Raw genomic sequence first — 21,319 nt, 5'->3', positions numbered from 1 at the left:
AGTGTGGGTGTATTGGTGCTCCCCACATGCAGGTACATGTGACGATGGTGATTGGTCATGTAGTCAATGAGGATCTGGAGCTCCTCATCATTGAAGCGCCTCTTCCTCTGTGGGCCAGTGTCCTGTGCCGTGTCTTGGGGTGGAGTCTCTTCCTGCTGTGCAAGGTGTCCCTTCTTGGCCCAAGTGGCACGAGGTGTTGGTACTGCCCCTGTCTGGCTGGGACCAGGTTGACGTCCATGTGCCGGGCCACCTGTGGACTGGGGACTGCCACGTCCTCCAGGGGAACATGTCTTCACACCACATCCCGACCCCTTGGGGCTGGGGCAGATGTCTCCACACCACGTCCATGACCCCCTGGGATTGGGGTAGATGTGTCCTTACCACATCCCTCACAACGGCCCTGTCTGCTCCCTGTCCCTCTTGGGGCCTTTCCCCTCATGTCAAAGGTATAAGGGATGAATGGAAGGCACACCAATGTATTGTCCTGGGCAATATGAGTATGGGAACAGTCTATGTGATATGGACCTAGAAGTGTGGTCCGGCAAGGCTCCAATGTACCCCAAAAGGAAATAATATAGTATGTGATATGCATAGGCACCCAGGGACCCAGAAATTGTGTATGTGATACCCGGAAAGCTACCATAAAGTGAAAAAAGAACCACGCGATACACAGAGGCACCGAGAGACTCACAAATTGCATACACAATACCCAGAAAGCTTCCGTAAAGTACAATAAGCAGTACGCAATACACAGAGGCACCCAGAGATTCAAAAATTGCGAATGCGACACACCGTAGGCCTCAAAAAGTTCACAAAAACATGTGCGTATGTGCAGAGCCAGCCGCCCACCCCAAAAAATGTGTTACTCATTACCTGAAGGGAAGGATTGCGTAGCAACCCAACATACGTCTGCGAAACTAGTCAGGAACGTAACCTTCACGCACACAACCAGTGATGCGCTTTGCAGCCTACATAACCCCATCATTGGCGTGAGCCGTGTAGGCATGCCGTGTAGGTGTGCACGTAGGTGCGTCAAATCACTGTACGTAGACATAACGTACGCGTTAAGGGCCTCTACTCTGCTATCGTCTGCTGCAGATGCAAGACGCACACCACTGTTCCTTCTGCCTACTGTGAAAAACCTGAGGGTATTTCCCTTCCCACTTCCGGGGGATCCTCTAAACAGGTGGCCAGCGGAGGGCCATCACTTTTGGATCCCGACCCTCGGGGCACACTAGCGAGGGAGGATCACCTGGGTAAAGATTCCTCTGGAATTGGGGAGGGATTACCCAAAGGCTAGACATGGTATCCCCCCTTTTCAAACACCCCCCTACCGAACATTCCTTTGACGAAGGGACTGAGACGAGGAAGAGGAGCATTTCACCAGTATAAGCTTCATTTCCAAAACACCACTGTGCCATTAAAACAAAGAAACTACATTCAGAGGCACCGTACTATTTTCATGATTGTCCCACTAACAAGGTCCGGTGAAGTCAGACACTGGGCCAAGATTGTATCCACCTGAAGCCTGTTACTACTGCACAGGTGTATAAAAGGAATAGCTGCAAGAAACAGAGTGAACAAGTTGGATTCCGAGAAGGAACTTGAGGCAGCGAATGATCTGACAGGCAACTGGGAAAGCCTGAGCACCCCGAGATCTGCTGTCAGAGAATGGAGTGCTGAGATGCTGAGAGCCCATGGTTTGAGAAGGCTAGAGAAAGCGTGGCGAGAGAGCAGTGTCTCCAAGGAGCCAGAAGGGGATTGCGTGGTATACAAATTTCTGATGGGAAGTCCTTGAAGAGGTGCTCGTTCCCCTGGGTCAGCGAAGCAGCCCAGCAGCGTCTGAGGGGCAGGCAAGGAGCCCCTGACCTTGACATGACATAACCGCAAAAGCTTTGTTGGAGTAATCACAACCGGTGAGTTCAAAGTGAGGTGGGAGCCTGGTTGATGAAAGACGCGAAGCACGAGAGAAAATGTGTTGCAAGTGAAGGACAAGCATAGGATGAAAGACGCACTGAAGAGAAAGCTTTAATTGTCCATTGTGAACTGTAATGTGAAAACGATAATTGTGAAAGCAAAGGAAACAAAGTAACAGAGAGGTTGAGTGTACAGTTACACATTGTCGAAAGACTCTGTTGAAATTAAATCACTCTCCGAAAGTGCAGGGGAGATGTGCAAAGCTCGAAGTAGGAACAACATAGAAAGCATGAGAGGGGAGCTGCATGAGATAGGGAGAGCGAGCTGGAACCCCAAAAGAAGCTAAAAAATGCCTGGGGCACAACCCTGGAAGCTAATTGTGGACAAAGTAAAGAAGCTAAAGAGTGCCTGGGGCACAACCCTGTTTGTGAAAAAGTAACGAAGCTAACGAGTTCCTAGGGCACGACCCTGTTTGTGAACAGTGATAAAAGTGATAGAATGACGGGAGCACTATCTCATGAAGCCAAAGTATCAGAGTGGACCCGCACAGGGCTGAGTAAAACTGTGCACTCTGGAAAGTCTCTGATATGAAGAGTTGTTGAGAACTGTTGGGGATGGGAACCCTATTTTTGAACAAGAGAATCTGATGTGAAGAGAAACCATTTGTCACACTCTATCCCCGGGCTTACCTGTTTGTCCTTTGTCGTCTTCTTCTTTGAAGGTTTCTCTGTCTTCCGGGATGTCCAGGACTTGTACAGGTAAGGCCGTTGGTCCTCTGTATCCAGCGTGGAAAGAGAGCAGCCTCAGAGGAAGATAAGCGTTCAGGATTCCAAGAAGGTAAGAGCAGTCAATATCCGGGATAAGGCGCGGACCAGGAAGGGAAGCACTACTCGCAAGTACTGAGATGAAGTTGCGAGCGCGGAAGCATGGAAGGGGGGACCCAGGAAGAAATGCGTGGACGGCCTCGGAGAAGGCAACAGGCCGCTTCTAATACTCCAGGAATGAAAAAGGGAATATGGCAGGTATCGAACAATGATACGAGGAAAAGGAAGAAAACGATGAACACACTAGCTGCAAACTCAAAAAGGAGCGTTGAGACGCACAGCGCTGCGGGGCGTGCCCGTTTTCTAGGAAGCCAGGGCTCCGGCGTAAATGCTAGACCGCAGCGTGGCTGATGCGCTGGCCATGTTGAGAGGAGAACGGATCCAGCGGTACTGTGCACCATGGACCAGGAAGTCCAGAAGGGGCGTAAATGGTGAGTCATGACAGCATGCCCCCTCCTAAAACCCGATCCACCGGGTTTGCCCGGATGAGCTAGATGGAATTTCCACACTAAGCAAGGGGCATTCATGTTGGATAGCGGTTCCCATGTTCGTTCGCTGGGAGGATATCCTTTCCATTCCACTAAGTACTGTAGCCGACATCTTCTATATCTAGAGTCGCAAATCCTGGAAACCTCAAATTCAATCTGATCGTTGACAAGCACTGGGTTAGGTCGGTGAGCTGATCTGGTGGATGCAATATAAGGTTTGAGCAAGGAAGTGTGAAAAACAGGATGAATCCTCTTTCAGGATTCTGGTAACTGGAGTCGATATGCCACTTGGTTGATAACCTTTTTGATAGGAAAAGGCCCATAGAATTTGGGGGCCAGTTTATTAGGATGCAGATGTCGAGGCAAGAGTTTAGAAGACAACCAGACCTTGTCACCAATTTCATAGACAGTGTCATGATGCCTACCCCCAGAGCACCAGGCCAGGCCCAGCACCCCCGGAAGCAGGCATCATGCCCTCGGGTAAAAGCCCAGCGGCCCCTTATAGGGGCTCTTTGGACTCAGTCCTGGCACCTTTGGCGCCAGGCTCATGTTGGACATCAGTCCTGGCGCCATAGGTGCCAGGCTCATAAAGGGAGGTGTTTTGTGCACTTACCGGATGCAGACCATGCTGCATGCTTCAGGCCTCCCTGAGACCTGAAAGGGACTATTTTTTCATAGGGACTATTTTTTCACTCGGCGTGGCCAGGGAAGGATACATACCTAGTTGGGGAAGGATACATACCTGGGACTTCTTTGGAGGCTATTTAAGCCACACCCAGACAGCAGCTCATGCTTCGCGTTGTTCTGCTTCCTGCAGCTTAACGCTCACCGTGTCTGCTCCTGCTCCTGGACTCCAGCCACGCCCGCCTCGAACCTGGAAGACCTGCAAGGAATGAAGAGAAGAGAAAGGTGAAAACCAAGGACTATTTCACACTTCTTACCTGCATCCGGAATCTTCTCGCCAGCATCCCTGAAGGAATACTTCCATTTAAAAGCATCGCGTTGCTCGCTGCAGCACCACGCTTCACTCACCTGTCCTCGAGACATCTCCCGGCTCCATCGCGGCTGTCAGTATCGGACGCCACATCTCTGCACCTAGGGGAGAGAGGAAGAAACAAAAGGTGAGCAGAAGGAACACAGAAGGAAAGCCTGATTAACAGCCATAATACTTACCGGCTTTTCTTCCACATTTTGGGTCAGCGCCGCCCCGTTGGCAGGTACCGTACCCCGGCCCCTATGGGGAAAGGACAAGAGACATTTCTGGGGAATGATAAGGACATTTAGAGGGATCGCCCTCATCACTACTCACCTCGGCAGTTTAACCCCTCGACGCATCGCCTTCATTCTGCACCTGAAATAAAGGACAGATCACAGGTTAGAAAGACAACATAAAGGGGGCCTCACTTGAACTTTGAACTTTCATACTTACGGCGCATCGCTCAGGAAAGTCAAGTGGATTTTGCCAGCGCCATTCTGAAAACCAGTGAAGTAACTGGACAAACGCGCGCCCCTGCTCCAGAAGCAGGATGGAGAGTTCATCCTTCCAAACCATAAGGTGAGCTTAAACCGGGGTTTGGAGGAAGTTAGAGAGGAACGAAGGGGGAAAGGGAGGAGCTAGCACACTATTCTGCAGACTGTTAATCCCCTTTCTCATCTGCAGAAGGATATTCCTACGGGCCAGGCAAGCACGATTTGGAGGTCCTGTCCAATCGGTGTTTCGGGTCCTGCGCATCACGCTAGAAGAGGCCACAGCAATCCAGACTAGACCAGCGCCCCCATGGGAACCAGGTGAGCGTTACAGACAGGGGCAGGTCTCTGTTTAGCTTCAGCATGTCTTTTGACATCCATTCTGGCCTTTTCTAAATGTTCCTTAGCATCCCTGTGTGTCGTGACCAGTCTTTCAATCCAAGAATCGACCAATGCAACCGGGGTGGAATGAGGTAGGATTGTTGGCAGAACAGATGGATGGAAACCTTGACTACAGAAGAAGGGGGTTGTCTTTATAGCAGAATGATCAGAATTGTTATAGGCGAATTCAGCTCCTGGAATTAAGATCGACCAATCATCCTGGACCTTGGCTGAAAAACAACTCAAGTATTGTTCTAGGGTCTGATTTACTCGCTCTGTTATCCCATTGTTCTGGGGGTGGTATCCGGAAGACAAGGCACGTTGGATGCCCAACATGTGGCATAGGTGTTTCCAGAATTGTGAAATATATTGAGGACCACGGTCTGAAATGATCTTGGAAGAGAGGCCATGTAGTTTAAAGATGTGCTTCAGAAATATTCCTGCCATTTCTTGTGCTGAAGGCAACTTGTACAATGGAGTAAAATGAGCCATGTGGGTAAATAGATTGATGGTAACCATAATGGTAGCAAACCCTTTAGAAGGAGGCAGTTCCACGATGAAGTCGGTGGTGATTACTTCCCCAGGACGTTCTGGTAATGTGGGTTGATGGAGAAGACCTGCAGGTTTCCTATTATCTGACTTATTCTGGCTGCCGACAGGGCAGGATTGGACATACGCCCTTACTCCTTCAATCATGTTAGGGACCAGAATTGTCTCTGAATGTGGCAAAGAGTAGCAGTAACACCTCGATGCCCGGAATGGAAGGTATTGTGACAGAGGTTTATGATCTTGGTTCTCAACTTGTTCATGGGTACTGCCAGTCTCTTATCTTTGAAGAGGTAACCATCTTTCGTGACTGATGGACCATTGGTTTTTCCTGATGTAATCCTTCCAGAGATCAGAAGATGGTGTTTCAGCACGGACCTTTTCCAATAAGGAATTGACTTGAGCCACGAACACTGTGTCAGGGAACATCTTTGGAAAGGCACGGGCCTCCACTGGCTCGTAATCAGGACACCTGGATAATGCATCAGTAACTACGTTGTTAGTTCCTGGGACATGATGTATGCGAAAATGATACTGGGCGAAATAAAATACACCCAGCAAGCTTGGCGACTGTTTCTGCATTCTAGGGATTGTAGGATCTGTAGATTTCTATGATCGGTTCGCACTTGAACAGGAAATTTGGCACCCAGGAGTAAATGGCGCCACTCAGTAAAGGCCTGCCGGATGGCGAGCAATTCTTTTTCCAGAACTGAATAGTGGGTCTCGCTACGAGTTAAGGTTTGGGATAGATAGGCGATGGGATGTTACGCTTTGTCCTTGGATTCTTGTTTTCGGACAGCACCTATTGCATGATCTGAGGCATCTTATTCTATCAGGAAGGGTTTATTGATATCCGGTTGAGCCAGGATGGGACCTTGAGTAAATCTCCGTTTTAGCTCCTGAAAGGCAGCCTCTTGAGCTTCGGACCAAATTAAGGGAATGTCCTTCTTCAACAATGCGACTATCGGCTGTACAATTGTGGTATGTTTCAACCCACTAGTCCGGGCCCTGCAACATTCCTGTGCGCTGCTTGCATCAGGAACATCAGAATGGCCACCAGAGAGCATTTTGCTCGCTAAAATTCATCCAGAAGGGCAGAGTAAAAATCTGAAAACTAGGCCGCCATCCACTTTTGCCTATTTCAGTGGTAACACAGGAGACCACTGCCAAAACCCATCATTTGGCTGCCCACAGAGCAAGGCTGATTGCAAAAGAAACACAGAGCTTTGTGAAAATCTGTTTTTTCTTGGTTGTCAAATTTGCAAAAATCATGGCTCACAAACCACCCAAATGATCCAACCTCCTGTTGGGTGTTGAACATCATTCTACTTCATTAATCCACATGAATATAATGTCAGCAGAAGTATATGTTATCTGAACAAAGTCCACTTTTGAAGATGGTTGCTGGAAAGAAATCGGTCAAAAATGGGTGCAATACCGTTGCTTGCCTCTGTCAGAAGCTGGCGATTTCTAAAACCTGTCATGTTTAAAGTTGTACATTGAACTCAAAGTATGCCAAAGAATGACTTGCTATCAGAAGCCTAAGAGGTGGATACAATTCAAAACTATATTTTAAAAAGGCTTGAATTAAGAAATTGGTTGATGTATTTGTTAAAAAGGTAATTTATATTTTAGGACAAGACAATTTCAGACATTGTGTTTAAAAGTTAAAGTTTCCCACACTGAGCTTCAAAGACATTCCACACCCTTTTACTCAACAAAGGAACCTTCCCCCTGCTCTCTGCTAAGAAACTGGCAGGCTGGTGTGAAAGGAACTGGGAGGGGCACTCTGGCATGTTGCTCTGAGTGTAGACAAAGGATTCCTTGAACTGAATAGAAAATGCTAATTCGGGTGTGACTGACATCAACTGCCCGGGCAGGAAGAAGCCATGTGACTCTCTGACTCAGCCAAGCTTGGAGGCGGGCCAGACTGGAAATGTGGATTGGAAACTAAAGTAACTGTATGTTTTGGGAAAAGACTTATAAAATATTGTGACGAATTAACAAAAATATGAAACTTAGAGATTATTAAAATGAAAAATTTGCTCACAGTTTAAAACTAATCTGGAATCTGTGCGATGTTCTGAGACTGAACCACAACATTTTTAATATTGTAGCTATTGTGATTATGCTAGGAACATGAAAAATTACAGGAATATTCCCAGAGGGTATGTGCATGTATGTGAAACAAATCGTACAGATCCGAAAATGTGTAACCAACCAAAAGCCCGAAAAATTGTCATTTATGAACCAAAACTCGTAGGAAGATAAGATTTTGACAGAAACTTACCTTAGGCAATCTGTGATGTGTATATGTATTATTAACAAGTTGTGCATATTGAAAATATGTTTTTGCGGAAAAATAGATTTTCTGGGTAAAAGCAAAGGGGAGGTTCTTCCCTAGATTGTAAATGGCAGCATCACTCTGACACATGATGACACCTCATGACACACTATTCCTTTCTCAAATGAGGGGACAGGGAAGTCTCTGACCTATCAGATCTGTAGAGGGTTGGGCATAGACAATCTGTTACGACTGGCCTCCGGCGCAGATCGTTATGGCAATGTTGGCGGCTGCAGCCGCGGATTACACTTTGTGCTTCCAACAGGGTGCCCGTGAACGGAGTGAACAGTCTAGTGTTTGGATCGAGAGACGGGAGAGAGACTCTGCCTCCCCACCCGGAAGCAGTACAAAGACCCACGACTCCCAAACAACGATGCATTGCTACTATTTACAGAGGTTTCACTCCGTGAGTGTTGTCGGTAGCACTGCGTTGCTCTTGCTGACTTACTTCTAAATACTAACTCTTATTTTCTTCTTTGTTTACACTATCGTGCAGGGAAGCTCCACTTCTCCTACCATCTACACTTGCGCTGCCGAGTTCCTTCGGACATCAAGCGCGACGTTTCTCCTTACCTACGTTCATTACTATCTCTTCAGGTCCCGATCCCGTTTCATTTCTGAGTTCCAATTCATACTTTCACCGAACCGGAACCCATCTCAGAGCTTCACACGCACACAAACCTTGGTAGGAATATGTTTCACATCTTTCCTCAGTCTGACCTTATTCCTATATCTAATTAACAAACATCTTTCTATTTTTCTATCTATAAGAAGGGGAACCTGTTTCTACAATTAAGCTCTTCCCAATAGCTCCTCCGTGACTGCCACTCAGGTACAAATATCCTCCTCCAAAAACTCATCGGAAAGTCACTACAATACCCCGTTTAACCCTTTATTTCTTGTTCTCAGTTCACCCCAAGACCAGTACTCCTTAAGAACCCACATACCTACCGGCAGGAAGCGTCACCACACAAGACCCGGGAGAAGCTGATCCAGTTCCTCACTCAGCGTTACCTACCAACCACTGGGTTTTCTCCCCCAAGAGAGTTTCCCGGGGGCATCCTCTAAGCGCCTGAGCTTGAAGGCGTTGGATGGTAGTTCCAGGTGGACTTCTCCATTCTTCGTTCAGATCGAAGACAAGGTAGGCTTTGTTTTATTGTTTTGTCGGCTAGTTTGCCTGTGTAGTCTCTTCAGAAGAGGAAACTAGTTACAGCTAGTAAATAACAGATAGCAACGCCCCGTTGTTTTAAAGTGTGGAAGACGCACAGACAAAACTTGGCTGACCTTAACAATGGAACAACAGCTACAACAGTTAATGGCCGCCGTGCAGACCCTTTCTACAGAGGTCCAGCAATTAAAGATAGAAAACTCTGCATTGTGACAACAGGCAAGGCATTCAGCTCGGAGTTCGGAAGTTCCCCCAGGGCCATTACCAGGCGGTCGCTTTGACGGCAATCCATTGGCCGTAAAAGAATTCCTAGAATCATGCACAGTGCAGTTTGCCTTCAAGGCTGCCTTTTTTCCAACGGACAGAGACAAGGTGGGTCATATGATTGCCCAAATGACAGGAGCTGCATTAGCATGGGCCACTCCCTTAGTCACCAATAACAATCCCATCCTAGATTCATATCGGCATTCTGTAACAGTGTCTGCAGCATGTTTAGCAGACATGAGGTGGTAGTGGCTTCTCAGGAAAGACTCCTTGATTTAAAACAAGGGAACCAAGATATCCTGACTTATATGACTGCATTCAAAAGAATGGCCGCCGACACTTCCTGGGCTGACGATGCATTGATGACCCTCTTTAGAAGGGGATTATCTGAAGATCTAAAGGATGAAGTGTCTAGAGTCCCCCGACCTTCCAATCTGGCCGAATACATTGCCTTAGTCATGCAGTTAGATTACAGACTCCAAGAAAGAAACAGAGAGAAGAGAAAGGGAAAGAACCCTAGATATCCTTTGGAAGTCCTCTCTCCTCCCCACAAACAGAGCCCTAGTGAGGAACCCATGCAATTAAGAAATGCCAGAGGTCCTCTTTCCCGGGAAGAACGAGCCCGGAGAAAGACACAAGGACTATGCATGGACTGTGGGTCCAACAGCCACACAGTCAAAGATTGTACAGTAGCACCCCTGAGAAAGTCGGGAAGCTTCACTGCCTGACCGTAAAGGGGACAACGGCACCGGGTTCCTCAGCAACCATTAGTCCCCTTCCATATTTCACTGTCAGCCCTTCTACCCTTGCAACTGGAAACACCATGATTACTTTGGAGTTTCTTTGGCTTGGGAAAACGTTTGTCTGGTAAATGTTCCCGCATTAATAGACAGCGGAGCCGTGGGAAATTGTATTGACGATCTTTGGGCAAAGAATCATGGCATTCCACGTACCACCAAAACCATAGCCATCCCAGTGGAAAGCGTGGACGGTAGCGCTCTTATATCTGGGCCCATTAAAGATCACACACGTCCCCTTAAGATGACGGTGGCCTCCCATCAAGAGAACATTGAATTAGACATCATAGAGACAGCCCATTACCCGGTAATTCTAGGGACTCCATGGTTAAGGGTACAAAACCCCTATATTAACTGAACGGCTAGTACTCTTTTTCTAGGTTCGGAACAGTGTGTTCATGGGCACCTCACATCTAACTCCACTCCTTCGAATCCTGAGCAGGAATTGGGTATTACTAATACCATTGTTAACAAAATCTCCTCCTTACCTACTGAATACCTATCCTTTCATTCTATCTTTTCTCAGCCTGAGTTTTCAGAACTCCCCCCACATCGGAGAGACGATTGTGCAATTGACCTTATCCCAGATCGCCCCCTTCCTTTTGGAAGAATGTACATTCTATCCGCCAAAGAAAAGAAAGTTTTAAGATAGTATCTACACACACATATCAAGAACGGTCTGATCTCTGAATCCACTTCCCCCGCAGCTGCCTCATTATTCTTTATCCCCAAAAAAGACACCTCAGAGCTTCGTCCTTGCATAGACTTCCGGGGTCTGAACAAGATCACTATCCCTGACAAGTACCCTATGCCTCTGATCCCAGATATACTCGAAGCAGTACAAGGAGCCAATCTGTACACCAAGCTAGACCTAAGAGGAGCCTACCATTTGGTCCGCATTAAGGCTTGGGATGAGTGGAAAACGGCTTTTTGCACGCCATTCGGGCACTACCAATATAGAGTCATGCCATTTGGACTTATGAATGCCCCTGCGGTCTTTCAAAGATTCATGGACCAGATTTTTGTAGACATCAATTTACATTATGTTATTATTTATCTGGATGACATATTGATTTATTCCTCCACTTGGGAGGAACACTATGGTCATGTAAAGGAGGTTCTGAAACATCTACAACAAAACCATCTATATTGTAAACTGGAGAAGTGCGAATTCCAAAAGACCACCATCTCGTATTTGGGATACATCCTTTACCAGCAAGGCATTGCTATGGATCCTGTTAAGATAACAGCCATCACTGAATGGCCCTCTCCACGGTCGGTCAAAGACATACAAAGATTTTTAGGTTTCGCCAACTTTTACAGACGATTCATTCCACATTTTTCTTCACTGACTAAACCCTTAACATATCTGCTAAAAAAGGAAGATCCCATTTCTCTGGACCTCGGAGACACAGAGATCATTTGAACAACTCAAGATCCTCTTTACCCAGGCTCCTATCTTAATGGTACCGGATCAACGGCGTCATTTCATTGTAGAGTCTGAGGCATCACAACATGCCTTAGGGGCCGTTCTACTACAACCAGATGAACAAAATGTAGAAAGACCGGTGGCCTACCTATCCAAGACCCTTTCACCAGCAGAGATCAATTACACGGTATTGGAGAAAGAACTCCTAGCCATAAAAAGGGCATTTGAGGAATGGCACCATCTTCTCCTAGGGGCCCAACATCCTATAGAGGTCAGGACAGACCATCACAACCTATGGACGTTACAATACACACAAACCTGCAATAGCAGACATGCTCGGTGGGCCCACTTTTTTTCTCCGTATCGCATAAGATTTACCTTCATTCCAGGAAACACCAATCTGAAGGTAGACGCTTTATCAAGAAAGACCCCTCTAGAAAAAATCCCTTTTAAATCTGAACAGATGTTCCCAAAGGCAGGTTTTGTGCCTGTAGTACATCACTTCCTACAAAAACTGGAGGACAAGCCCAGAGACCTTGAGATCTCAGAACAATTATCAACCCATGGATTAACAAGAAGCCAAGGTCTCCTATTCAAAGGTGAAAAGGTTTACGTTCCCGATAGAGCTGTCCAAAAGGAAGTGTTAAGGCTTTGCCGTGATTCACAGGCAGCAGGTCATCGAGGGTTTTCTAATACCCTGGAACTTATCCAGCGCCATTTTTTGTGGCCTAACATACGGACTGATGTACAAGAGTATATTGCTTCCTGCACCATATGCCTACAGACCAAGTCACCTCAAAATTCCCCCCTGGGAGAATTAGTGACTCCACAACTACCAGTCAAACCCTGGCAAATAATCTCTACAGATTTTATTGTTGATCTACCCCGTTCCAAAGGATGTACAACCATCATGGTCACCATAGATAGTTTAAGTAAAATGGCTCATTTTATCCCCTTGCCTACTGTTCCCTCAGCAGCACTCATGGCACAGATCTTTTTGGAATGCATTTTCTCCCTTCATGGCCTTCCGGAAACTATAATTTCCGATAGAGGTCCGCAGTATACCTCAAGGTATTGGAAACAAATATGTCAGCTTCTGGGGATCTCTAGTGCCTTGAGTTTGGCTTTCCACCCGCAAACCAACGGGCAGACGGAGAGGCTAAACCAGACCCTAGAAGGGTACCTCCGATGTTACATCTCTTCTGCCCAGGACAATTGGAAAGATCTACTACCCATGGCGGAATTCGCATATAACAATGCCGCTCATTCTGCCATCAGAGCCAGTCCTTTTTTTTTGCACTTATGGATTCCATCCTACTGTTTTTCCACTGGTGACATCTCCCCTTATCAAGTTCCCTGATATCGAAGGGTTGATCGATACCATTCAACAAGGTCAAGTCAAGGCAGGTTTAGCTCTACAAGAAGCCCAAACCCGAAGCAAAAGACAGGCCGATAAACATCGTACTCCGGCCCCACAGTTCCAAATAGGAGACTATGTCTGGTTGGGCAGCAAATTTCTTTCTAGGCGACTCATTCCTTCAAAGTTGTCACCCAAATACTTCGTCCCTTTTCCCATTATGGCCAGGTTTGGGCCTGTGGCTTACAGACTAAGGCTCCCTAAATCCTGGAGTCGCATCCATCCCACCTTCCACATCTCTCAACTAACACCCGATATACGGAATCAGTACCATCTGACATCATGTGGCTCACCGCCTCCTGTGTTAACGGACTCAGGTCCGGAATATGAGATCTCCGGGATCTGTGACTCCCGTTATCACAGAGGGGTGCTTCAATACATGGTGGACTGGAAGGGTTATTCCCCTTCCGACCGTTCCTGGGAACCTGCATCCGCGGTTCATGCACCGCGTCTGGTTCGCTCCTTTCATCGGTTCCACCCGGGGAAACCGGGGTTTTCCTCCCTTAAGAGTGGGCATACTGTTACGACTGGCCTCCGGCGCAGATCGTTATGGCAACGTTGGCGGCGCCAGCCCCGGATTACACTTTGTGCTTCCAACAGGGTGCCCGTGAACGGAGTGAACAGTCTAGTTTTTGGATCGAGAGACGGGAGAGAGACTCCGCCTCCCCACCCGGAAGCAGTACAAAGACCCACGACTCCCAAACAACGATGCATTGCTACTGTTTACAGAGGCTTCGCTCCGTGAGTGTCGTTGGTAGCACTACGTTGCTCTTGATGACTTACTTCTAAATACTAACTCTTATTTTCTTCTTTGTTTACACTATCGTGCAGGGACGCTCCACCTCTCCTACCATCTACATTTGCGCTGCCGAGTTCCTTCGGACATCAAGCGCTACGTTTCTCCTTACCTACGTTCATTACCATCTCTTCAGGTCCCGATCCCGTTCCATTCCTGAGTTCCAATTTATACTTTCACCGGAACCGGAACCCATCTCAGAGCTTCACACGCACACAAACCTTGGTAGGAATATGTTTCACATCTTTCCTCAGTCTGACCTTATTCCTATATCTCATTAACAAACAACTTTCTATTTTTCTATCTATAAGAAGGGAAACCTGTTTCTACAATTAAGCTCTTCCCAATAGCTCCTCCGTGACTGCCACTCAGGTACAAATATCCTCCTCCAAAAACTCATCGGAAAGTCACTACAATACCCCGTTTAACCCTTTATTTCTTGTTCTCAGTTCACCCCGAGACCAGTACTCCTTAAGAACCCACATACCTACCGGCAGGAAGCATCACCACACAAGTCCCGGGAGAAGCTGATCCAGTTCCTCATTCAGCGTTACCTACCAACCACCGGGTTTTCTCCCCCAAGAGGGTTTCCCGGGAGCTTCCTCTAAGTGCCTGAGCTTGAAGGCGTTGGATGGTAGTTCCAGGTGGACTTCTCCATTCTTTGTTCAGATCGAAGACAAGGTAGGCTTTGTTTTATTGTTTTGTCGGCTATTTTGCCTGTGTAGTCTCTCCAGAAGAGGAAACTAGTTACAGCTAGTAAATAACAGATAGCAACGCCCCGTTGTTTTAAAGTGTGGAAGACGCACAGACAAAACTTGGCTGACCTTAACAATGGAACAACAGCTACAACAGTTAATGGCCTCCATTCAGACCCTTTCTACAGAGGTCCAGCAATTAAAGATAGAAAACTCTGCATTGTGACAACAGGCAAGGCATTCAGCTCGGAGTTCGGAAGTTCCACCAGGGCCATTACCAGGCGGTCGCTTTGACGGCAATCCATTGGCCGTAAAAGAATTCCTAGAATCATGCACAGTGCAGTTTGCCTTCAAGGCTGCCTTTTTTCCAACGGACAGAGACAAGGTGGGTCATATGATTGCCCAAATGACAGGAGCTGCATTAGCAGGGACCACTCCCTTAGTCACCAATGACAATCCCATCCTAAATTCATATCCGGCATTCTGTAACAGTGTCTGCAGCATGTTTAGCAGACAAGAGGTGGTAGTGGCTTCTCAGGAAAGACTCCTTGATCTAAAACAAGGGAACCAAGATATCCTGACTTATATTACTACATTCAAAAGAATGGCCGCCGACACTTCCTGGGCTGACGATGCATTGATGACCCTCTTTAGAAGGGGATTATCTGAAGATCTAAAGGATGAAGTGTCTAGAGTCCCCCGACCTTCCAATCTGGCCGAATACATTGCCTTAGTCATGCAGTTAGATTACAGACTCCAAGAAAGAAACAGAGAGAAGAGAAAGGGAAAGAACCCTAGATATCCTTTGGAAGTCCTCTCTCCTCCCCACAAACAGAGCCCTAGTGAGGAACCTATGCAATTAGGAAACGCCAGAGGTCCTCTTTCCCCGGAAGAACGAGCCCGGAGAAAGACACAAGGACTATGCATGGACTGTGGGTCCAACAGCCACACAGTCAAAGATTGTACAGTAGCACCCCCAAGAAAGTCGGGAAACGACACTGCCCGACCGTAAAGGGGACAACGGCACCGGGTTCCTCAGCAACCATTAGTCCCCTTCCATATTTCACTGTCAGCCCTTCTACCCTTGCAACTGGAAACACCATGATTACTTTGGGAGTTTCTTTGGCTTGGGAAAACGTTTGTCTGATAAATGTTCCCGCATTAATAGACAGCGGAGCCGTGGGAAATTTTATTGACAATCTTTGGGCAAAGAATCATGGCATTCCACGTACCACCAAAACCATAGCCATCCCAGTGGAAAGCGTGGGCGGTAGCGCTCTTATATCTGGGCCCATTAAAGATCACACACGACCCCTTAAGATGACGGTGGTCTCCCATCAAGAGAACATTGAATTAGACATCATTAAGACAGCTCATTACCCGGTAACTCTAGGGATTCCATGGTTAAGGGTACACAACCCCTATATTAACTGGACGGCTAGTACTCTTTTTCTAGGTTCGGAACAGTGTGTTCATGGGCACCTCACATCTAACTCCACTCCTTCGAATCCTGAGCAGGAATTGGGTATTACTAATACCATTGTTAACAAAATCTCCTCCTTACCTACTGAATACCTATCCTTTCATTCTATCTTTTCTCAGCCTGAGTTTTCAGAACTCCCCCCACATCGGAGAGACGATTGTGCAATTGACCATATCCCAGATCGCCCCCTTCCTTTTGGAAGAATCTACATTCTATCCGCCAAAGAAAAGAAAGTTTTAAGATAGTATCTACACACACATATCAAGAACGGTCTGATCTCTGAATCCACTTCCCCCGCAGCTGCCTCATTATTCTTTATCCCCAAAAAAGACACCTCAGAGCTTCGTCCTTGCATAGACTTCTGGGGTCTGAACAAGATCACTATCCCTGACAAGTACCCTATGCCTCTGATCCCAGATATACTCGAAGCAGTACAAGGAGCCAATCTGTACACCAAGCTAGACCTAAGAGGAGCCTACCATTTGGTCCGCATTAAGGCTTGGGATGAGTGGAAAACGGCTTTTCGCACGCCATTCGGGCACTACCAATATAGAGTCATGCCATTTGGACTTATGAATGCCCCTGCGGTCTTTCAAAGATTCATGGACCATATTTTTGCAGACATCAATTTACATTATGTTATTATTTATCTGGATGACATATTGATTTATTCCTCCACTTGGGAGGAACACTATGGTCATGTACAGGAGGTTCTGAAACGTCTACAACAAAACCATCTATATTGTAAACTGGAGAAGTGCGAATTCCAAAAGACCACCATCTCGTATTTGGGATACATCCTTTACCAGCAAGGCATTGCTATGGATCCTGTTAAGATAACAGCCATCACTGAATGGCCCTCTCCACGGTCGGTCAAAGACATACAAAGATTTTTAGGTTTCGCCAACTTTTACAGACGATTCATTCCACATTTTTCTTCACTGACTAAACCCTTAACATATCTACTAAAAAAGGAAGATCCCATTTCTCTGGACCTCGGAGACACAGAGATCATTTGAACAACTCAAGATCCTCTTTACCCAGGCTCCTATCTTAATGGTACCGGATCAACGGCGTCATTTCATTGTAGAGTCTGAGGCATCACAACATGCCTTAGGGGCCGTTCTACTACAACCAGATGAACAAAATGTAGAAAGACCGGTGGCCTACCTATCCAAGACCCTTTCACCAGCAGAGATCAATTACACGGTATTGGAGAAAGAACTCCTAGCCATAAAAAGGGCATTTGAGGAATGGCACCATCTTCTCCTAGGGGCCCAACATCCTATAGAGGTCAGGACAGACCATCACAACCTATGGACGTTACAATACACACAAACCTGCAATAGCAGACAGGCTCGGTGGGCCCACTTTTTTTCTCCGTATCGCATAAGATTTACCTTCATTCCAGGAAACACCAATCTGAAGGTAGACGCTTTATCAAGAAAGACCCCTCTAGAAAAAATCCCTTTTAAATCTGAACAGATGTTCCCAAAGGCAGGTTTTGTGCCTGTAGTACATCACTTCCTACAAAAACTGGAGGACAAGCCCAGAGACCTTGAGATCTCAGAACAATTATCAACCCATGGATTAACAAGAAGCCAAGGTCTCCTATTCAAAGGTGAAAAGGTTTACGTTCCCGATAGAGCTCTCCAAAAGGAAGTGTTAAGGCTTTGCCGTGATTCACAGGCAGCAGGTCATCGAGGGTTTTCTAATACCCTGGAACTTATCCAGCGCCATTTTTTGTGGCCTACCATACGGACTGATGTACAAGAGTATATTGCTTCCTGCACCATATGCCTACAGACCAAGTCACCTCAAAATTCCCCCCTGGGAGAATTAGTGACTCCACAACTACCAGTCAAACCCTGGCAAATAATCTCTACAGATTTTATTGTTGATCTACCCCGTTCCAAAGGATGTACAACCATCATGGTCACCATAGATAGTTTAAGTAAAATGGCTCATTTTATCCCCTTGCCTACTGTTCCCTCAGCAGCACTCATGGCACAGATCTTTTTGGAATGCATTTTCTCCCTTCATGGCCTTCCGGAAACTATAATTTCCGATAGAGGTCCGCAGTATACCTCAAGGTATTGGAAACAAATATGTCAGCTTCTGGGGATCTCTAGTGCCTTGAGTTTGGCTTTCCACCCGCAAACCAACGGGCAGACGGAGAGGCTAAACCAGACCCTAGAAGGGTACCTCCGATGTTACATCTCTTCTGCCCAGGACAATTGGAAAGATCTACTACCCATGGCGGAATTCGCATATAACAATGCCGCTCATTCTGCCATCAGAGCCAGTCCTTTTTTTTTGCACTTATGGATTCCATCCTACTGTTTTTCCACTGGTGACATCTCCCCTTATCAAGTTCCCTGATATCGAAGGGTTGATCGATACCATTCAACAAGGTCAAGTCAAGGCAGGTTTAGCTCTACAAGAAGCCCAAACCCGAAGCAAAAGACAGGCCGATAAACATCGTACTCCGGCCCCACAGTTCCAAATAGGAGACTATGTCTGGTTGGGCAGCAAATTTCTTTCTAGGCGACTCATTCCTTCAAAGTTGTCACCCAAATACTTCGTCCCTTTTCCCATTATGGCCAGGTTTGGGCCTGTGGCTTACAGACTAAGGCTCCCTAAATCCTGGAGTCGCATCCATCCCACCTTCCACATCTCTCAACTAACACCCGATATACGGAATCAGTACCATCTGACATCATGTGGCTCACCGCCTCCTGTGTTAACGGACTCAGGTCCGGAATATGAGATCTCCGGGATCTGTGACTCCCGTTATCACAGAGGGGTGCTTCAATACATGGTGGACTGGAAGGGTTATTCCCCTTCCGACCGTTCCTGGGAACCTGCATCCGCGGTTCATGCACCGCGTCTGGTTCGCTCCTTTCATCGGTTCCACCCGGGGAAACCGGGGTTTTCCTCCCTTAAGAGTGGGCATACTGTTACGACTGGCCTCCGGCGCAGATCGTTATGGCAACGTTGGCGGCGCCAGCCCCGGATTACACTTTGTGCTTCCAACAGGGTGCCCGTGAACGGAGTGAACAGTCTAGTTTTTGGATCGAGAGACGGGAGAGAGACTCCGCCTCCCCACCCGGAAGCAGTACAAAGACCCACGACTCCCAAACAACGATGCATTGCTACTGTTTACAGAGGCTTCGCTCCGTGAGTGTCGTTGGTAGCACTACGTTGCTCTTGATGACTTACTTCTAAATACTAACTCTTATTTTCTTCTTTGTTTACACTATCGTGCAGGGACGCTCCACCTCTCCTACCATCTACACTTGCGCTGCCGAGTTCCTTCGGACATCAAGCGCTACGTTTCTCCTTACCTACGTTCATTACCATCTCTTCAGGTCCCGATCCCGTTCCATTCCTGAGTTCCAATTTATACTTTCACCGGAACCGGAACCCATCTCAGAGCTTCACACGCACACAAACCTTGGTAGGAATATGTTTCACATCTTTCCTCAGTCTGACCTTATTCCTATATCTCATTAACAAACAACTTTCTATTTTTCTATCTATAAGAAGGGAAACCTGTTTCTACAATTAAGCTCTTCCCAATAGCTCCTCCGTGACTGCCACTCAGGTACAAATATCCTCCTCCAAAAACTCATCGGAAAGTCACTACAATACCCCGTTTAACCCTTTATTTCTTGTTCTCAGTTCACCCCGAGACCAGTACTCCTTAAGAACCCACATACCTACCGGCAGGAAGCGTCACCACACAAGTCCCGGGAGAAGCTGATCCAGTTCCTCATTCAGCGTTACCTACCAACCACCGGGTTTTCTCCCCCAAGAGGGTTTCCCGGGAGCTTCCTCTAAGTGCCTGAGCTTGAAGGCGTTGGATGGTAGTTCCAGGTGGACTTCTCCATTCTTCGTTCAGATCGAAGACAAGGTAGGCTTTGTTTTATTGTTTTGTCGGCTATTTTGCCTGTGTAGTCTCTCCAGAAGAGGAAACTAGTTACAGCTAGTAAATAACAGATAGCAACGCCCCGTTGTTTTAAAGTGTGGAAGACGCACAGACAAAACTTGGCTGACCTTAACAATGGAACAACAGCTACAACAGTTAATGGCCTCCATTCAGACCCTTTCTACAGAGGTCCAGCAATTAAAGATAGAAAACTCTGCATTGTGACAACAGGCAAGGCATTCAGCTCGGAGTTCGGAAGTTACACCAGGGCCATTACCAGGCGGTCGCTTTGACGGCAATCCATTGGCCGTAAAAGAATTCCTAGAATCATGCACAGTGCAGTTTGCCTTCAAGGCTGCCTTTTTTCCAACGGACAGAGACAAGGTGGGTCATATGATTGCCCAAATGACAGGAGCTGCATTAGCAGGGACCACTCCCTTAGTCACCAATGACAATCCCATCCTAAATTCATATCCGGCATTCTGTAACAGTGTCTGCAGCATGTTTAGCAGACAAGAGGTGGTAGTGGCTTCTCAGGAAAGACTCCTTGATCTAAAACAAGGGAACCAAGATATCCTGACTTATATTACTACATTCAAAAGAATGGCCGCCGACACTTCCTGGGCTGACGATGCATTGATGACCCTCTTTAGAAGGGGATTATCTGAAGATCTAAAGGATGAAGTGTCTAGAGTCCCCCGACCTTCCAATCTGGCCGAATACATTGCCTTAGTCATGCAGTTAGATTACAGACTCCAAGAAAGAAACAGAGAGAAGAGAAAGGGAAAGAACCCTAGATATCCTTTGGAAGTCCTCTCTCCTCCCCACAAACAGAGCCCTAGTGAGGAACCTATGCAATTAGGAAACGCCAGAGGTCCTCTTTCCCCGGAAGAACGAGCCCGGAGAAAGACACAAGGACTATGCATGGACTGTGGGTCCAACAGCCACACAGTCAAAGATTGTACAGTAGCACCCCCAAGAAAGTCGGGAAACGACACTGCCCGACCGTAAAGGGGACAACGGCACCGGGTTCCTCAGCAACCATTAGTCCCCTTCCATATTTCACTGTCAGCCCTTCTACCCTTGCAACTGGAAACACCATGATTACTTTGGGAGTTTCTTTGGCTTGGGAAAACGTTTGTCTGATAAATGTTCCCGCATTAATAGACAGCGGAGCCGTGGGAAATTTTATTGACAATCTTTGGGCAAAGAATCATGGCATTCCACGTACCACCAAAACCATAGCCATCCCAGTGGAAAGCGTGGGCGGTAGCGCTCTTATATCTGGGCCCATTAAAGATCACACACGACCCCTTAAGATGACGGTGGTCTCCCATCAAGAGAACATTGAATTAGACATCATTAAGACAGC

Source organism: Ambystoma mexicanum, chromosome 3q (genome assembly GCF_040938575.1).
Source record: "Ambystoma mexicanum isolate Mex_15411 chromosome 3q, UKY_AmexF1_1, whole genome shotgun sequence".
Taxonomy (NCBI): Eukaryota; Metazoa; Chordata; class Amphibia; order Caudata; family Ambystomatidae; genus Ambystoma; species Ambystoma mexicanum.
This window is presented reverse-complemented; position numbering follows the sequence as displayed.